This window comes from Echinops telfairi, unplaced genomic scaffold (genome assembly GCF_000313985.2).
Source record: "Echinops telfairi isolate 266 unplaced genomic scaffold, ASM31398v2 ScPeMD7_7469;HRSCAF=8507_1, whole genome shotgun sequence".
In the NCBI taxonomy this organism is placed as follows: Eukaryota; Metazoa; Chordata; class Mammalia; order Afrosoricida; family Tenrecidae; genus Echinops; species Echinops telfairi.
In genome coordinates this window covers 107,343,467-107,348,405 of record NW_022111373.1, presented here as the reverse complement: position 1 = coordinate 107,348,405, position 4,939 = coordinate 107,343,467, and the positions used below count along the sequence as shown (strand labels likewise).

Genomic DNA, 4,939 nt, shown 5'->3' with positions numbered 1-4,939 from the left:
TCCCATGTTCCCCCGGAACTGTCAGCCCCGTTGTTTTCTCCTCCAGATTGTTCATCCAGCCTGTCCTATCCAGACAGGCCTGCGCACAAGTTCTTTGAAACACATACATCTCCCTGGATTCCCAGGAGCCGGCCCTGGTAAAACATCATTTCCTTGTATTGAGCCCTTTGAAAATTGCTGTTGACTTTCTCTTTCCATCTACAGGGATAACTCAGTTGTGGAACTCAATTAGTTCCAAATTTGTGTTTGAACACCCAAGTTTGAGAACTGAACATAGTTTTCCCATAAGAAATAATAGAAACCAGATAATTGGTTCTGAGGCCCTCCAAATTACACTTTTAAATTCATTATGGAGGTTTTCAGCCTTCTCCATATCAGATACATGGTTGTCATTGAGTTGTTTCTGACCTGCAAATTAACAGTAACTTTTCCATATCTTCCATTGTCAGGGTTTTTTGTTTCTTGGATAGCAATTTCTCACCTTTTGCTACACTAGCGTCTTTAATTTTTTTTTTCCTTTTAAAATGTTGATAATGTCGACTTAGCCATGTTATATTCCGTTCCATATCACACAAGCAGCGAGTGACCTGATTCAAAGTTTGCAATAATTTCTTTAATTCTATCGTGGTTCTCAGTTGTTCTCTTAGCTTTACTGCTGGTATCACCAACTTTCTTTGGACCTGTGATTCTCATATCTTATGCAAATAAAACGCAAAGAAAAGCACAATGTCAAGTGTTTTAAGGCACTAACACAAGCACTGTACGTTGTCTGAGTGAGAAGTGAAAGAACGACCTATACTTGGTCCTCCTTGCTGCTCTGTGTACTGCCAATTATAGGGAGTTAAAACTTGGATTCATCTATATCAACTAAAGACACCCAAGCCACCCCTTCTACCCCAAAACTTAACCTTTTGGAGAATTAAAAAACTTTGCAATGCCCAATAGCCAGAAGCAGACCATATTTGAGATAGACAGCTGGTCCCAAGATCACAGCATAAGACTTCACGCAACCTGCTGAATTATTTAGAACTCTGTGGGAGAAAGATGAGGCTTTCTGCTCCCTTAAAGAATTAGTCTTGGAAACCCACACGTGTAGTTCTACCTTTGTCCTATAGGGGCGCTGTAAGTTGTTATAACTTGATTGCTGTGAGTTTAGTTTTTGCCTTATAAATGCAGCTATTCTTATGCTACTAGCTTTATTATGTACCTAGGGTTTCATTTTTTTAATAGTTTTGTTTACTATGGAAGCCAATTTCAGTGCTATTTCCATAACAGTTTCTTCTGACATCTAGAGAGAAAATAGTTATTGAATTAGCCCAATCAATAAATAGTGCCAGTAATTATAGCTTTAGATTTCCTTTTAGCTCTACATCAGTGGTTCTCAACCTTCCTAATGCTGCAACCCTTTAATACGGTTCCTTATGTTGTGGTGACCCCGAACCATAAAATGATTTTCGTTGCTACTTCATAACTGTAATTTTGCTGTTATGAATTATCATGTAAATATCTGATATGCAAGATGTATTTTGATTGTTACAAATTGAACATAATTAAACCATAGTGATTAATCACAAAAACAATATGTAATTATATATTGTGAACTATTTATTTCTAATTACAAAGAAATGAAATTTTGTCTACATGCCAGGTACTCCTACGTGAGGGTATCTGCATGTGGGCGGACCCACCTGGAGACAGAGAAGCGGTGACTTGGTTCCTAAGACCATCGAAAATTTGTGTTTGTGATGGTCTTAGATGACCCCTGTGAAAGGGTCATTCGACTCCCAAACAGGTTGTGACCCACAGGATGAGAACTCCTGCTCTACCTGGAGGTATATGTGTCATTTCAAATACCTCCTTTAAATAAGCTTTTCAGAGGATATAGAGCAAAATGTTACCAAAAAATCCATCAGAAGGCTATGTAGTTGCATCCAGAATTCCCTTTAGCTGTTGCAAAAATAGTGCAGGGGCCATCTCTGGCCTTCTTTAGGTACACAAGGGGGAAGGAAAATCCATTTCCACAACAGTGCAAGGCCAATTGTCACAAGGCAGAGGTCAGACATGTCTTGACTCTCCAGCTTTCATTACCTATTCCAACACTAACTATTCTTCCCACAATGCTCTACTTTTCCACTGGGTTCAATAATTTGTTGCAATGGCCACACAGAATTTACAGACAACACACCATTATGGACTTTCATTAAGGATGTTAACAAATTACCACAAGTCAGGATCAGAAAACAGCAAGGATAGTCATTGGTCCACAGCAACAGCTCTATTCAGCCCAGTTAATTCTCTCTCTGGTCTTCAGCTTCTCAGCCACTGTTTCCATGTGCTACAAAGCCCACAGTGGTTCCTTTGCTCTGTCCCATAGTCTCTGGGCGTCAGCCTCTGGAGGGTGCCTCTGTTCTTGGCCTCTGCCACGCCAAACAGGAATGTCAAACGTGCTTTGCTGATGACTCATCTTCCTTGATGGTCCTTGGGAGTTTTCTCCCTTCCTTCTCCTGTGAGAGCGCTCTTCCGTGGAGGGGTGGTTTTGTAGTCTTCTGTAGCTCACATCTCTCAGGAAACAAAAGAAGATCACTTGGTTCATATGATCAAGTAAGGTGGAGACTCTGAGTACATCCCACCTGTACATTAGCATAACTGAACACCCTCTGAAATGGGATCATAACCACTGGCACAGAGGCTAGAATACATCACGTAAAGGATTATGGCTAGAAGGGCTATCCTAACTGCTATATTTCAGTCTGGCTCATCATCTGCCCTGGGTTCTTTGGACTTGAGACGGCAGCCTGAGATATGGCCTGCAGGTTCTAGGAGTCATCAGCAGTGGGCTGCCTTTGGATTCGTTCACTTCTGCAGCCAGAAGCATGCTGTGTAACCCACTAATCCTGGGAGTTATCAGCCGCCTCCTACCTGTGTTAGGTTGGGTTCTCCAGAGAAGCAAAACCAGTGACAGTTATATGCTTAGGTAGAAAGAGATTTCTATCAAGAAATGGCTCACAAAATTGTAGGAGAAGTGGGTCCTTCCAGTCGATGGTTCAAGTCTGTGGGTCAGATGTAAGCCTGCAGGAGCGAATGAATAAGCAGCAGGCAGGTACAGCAGGAAAATCACAGGCTGGATGCTGAGAAGAATGAAGCCGAGACCAGCTGAATGAATCTGAGGATGGTAGTCCACTGATGACTCCTAGGATTGGCAGGCAATGTAACAGGAGATCGACGCACCAGATGTGAGATCCCAGTTGAGCAGGAGAAGTGAACTAGCTTCCAGATACTGTTAATTTATACGAATAGTAGGCTACACCCTGAATGAAAACCTCTCTCAATCACATGAAGGCTGGGACCCGATTAAGGAGGGATACTCTCCCCACACATGGCATTGGGTAAATCTGCTGTACAAGACATCTGTAAAGTGTTGAAAAGCAAGACTGTTACTTTGAGGACTTAAGTGTGCCTGCCCCAGACCATGGTATTTTCTTTTGTGAAAGTTGGACATTGAATAAGGAAGACTAAAGAAGAATCTATGCATTTGAATTATGGTGCTGGAAAAGAATACTGAATGTACCATGGACTGCCTAGAGAACAAACCAGTTTGTCTTGGAAGAAGTATAGCCAGAATGTTCCTTAGAAGGAAGGATAGTGAAACTTCTCACGTACTCAGGACACGTCATCAGGAAAGATCTCGCTGGGAGCTGTGACTGCCACTGACTCCAGATGCTATTTTTCAGTGTTGCCTTCTTTGTTGTAGCACTGTCACCTCCTGTGTCTCAGACTCTCTCCCCTCAGACCTCCTCACAAATTGTAACCTTGCCGATGGACCTGCCTGGCTTTGGTTATGCAGCCTGTGTGACATTTGACATTTGGAAGCATTTTGGGATATAAACAGACGAGTGGTGTTCCATCTTTGATTGGCAGTCTTTGTGTTGGATTTTTGGCTGGTTATGGAGCTTACCAGTTATCCAATGTCAAACGAGATGTAAAAGAGGTCCAAGAAAGTCATGCTAGCTGGACTAGTTGCAGGTTTAAGCGTCCTGATGAGTCTTCAGCTTATCTTCCTGCTGTTCTGATCATCTGAGAACTGAATTCAAGTCATTCCACTGGAGCATCTGGCCGACCAACCTACTCTCTGTATTTCAAAATGAAGCTTCAACCTGAAAGGTCAAGTGTCTTCTGTAAGAAGCCAAAATGTGTGACATCATCACTTCTGATGGGAACTGTAGGTTGAGGTGGTTTGTTTTGTTTTAACACAAACTTTATGTTCTAATTGTTAAGCACTGTTCTCATTTAAAGGAGCTTAAGGATCACGGAAAAAGAAAAAGAGGAAGTGTCAGAGTAACCAGCCCCTACCAAATCATCACGGGTCTGGCAGACACAATTGTACAACTATAATATATAAAGATTACAGTAAAGTCACAGAGAATGAGAGACAGGAGAGAAAGTAAAATAAAGAAGTCAGACACATTTTATGATAGCATGTTCACCACAACCCAGCTTATGGTCCACGTGGAGATCTGGAGACCAGAGAGGAACACTAGGGAGGAGGAGAGAGGGGGCAGGGAAGGAGGACCAGAGGAAAGGGGGACAGGGTAAAAGGAGAGGGGGACCAGAGAGGGGACAGGGCTGGAGAGAGAGGACTGGAGGAGAGGGGTCTTTATTGTTTGGGGGTTATTTGTAGGTAGCCATAAGACATGCATATTCAGTAGTTACATACAAGGTGGGTGGTAATCACAGTAAAGTCCCGGGGGCTCACAGGTGGTGAAACCTAATACCTGCACTGGGGAAGACATGTGGGGGGATGGGCATCACAGTGGGAGGAGATAATCCGAATGTCTGCCTCTACAGGGAGACAGAATCAACCACGTGCTCACTTTTTTTTTTTAAGTCACTTTATTAGGGGCTCATACAACTCATCACAATCCATACACACATCAATTGT

General features: G+C 42.6%; 1 pseudogene; it reads left to right on the top strand.

Moving 5' to 3' along the window:
• The first annotated feature begins 3,816 nt into the window (after positions 1–3,816).
• On the top strand, positions 3,817–4,070 carry LOC115873753 (annotated as a pseudogene).
• The last annotated feature ends 869 nt before the right edge of the window (positions 4,071–4,939 follow it).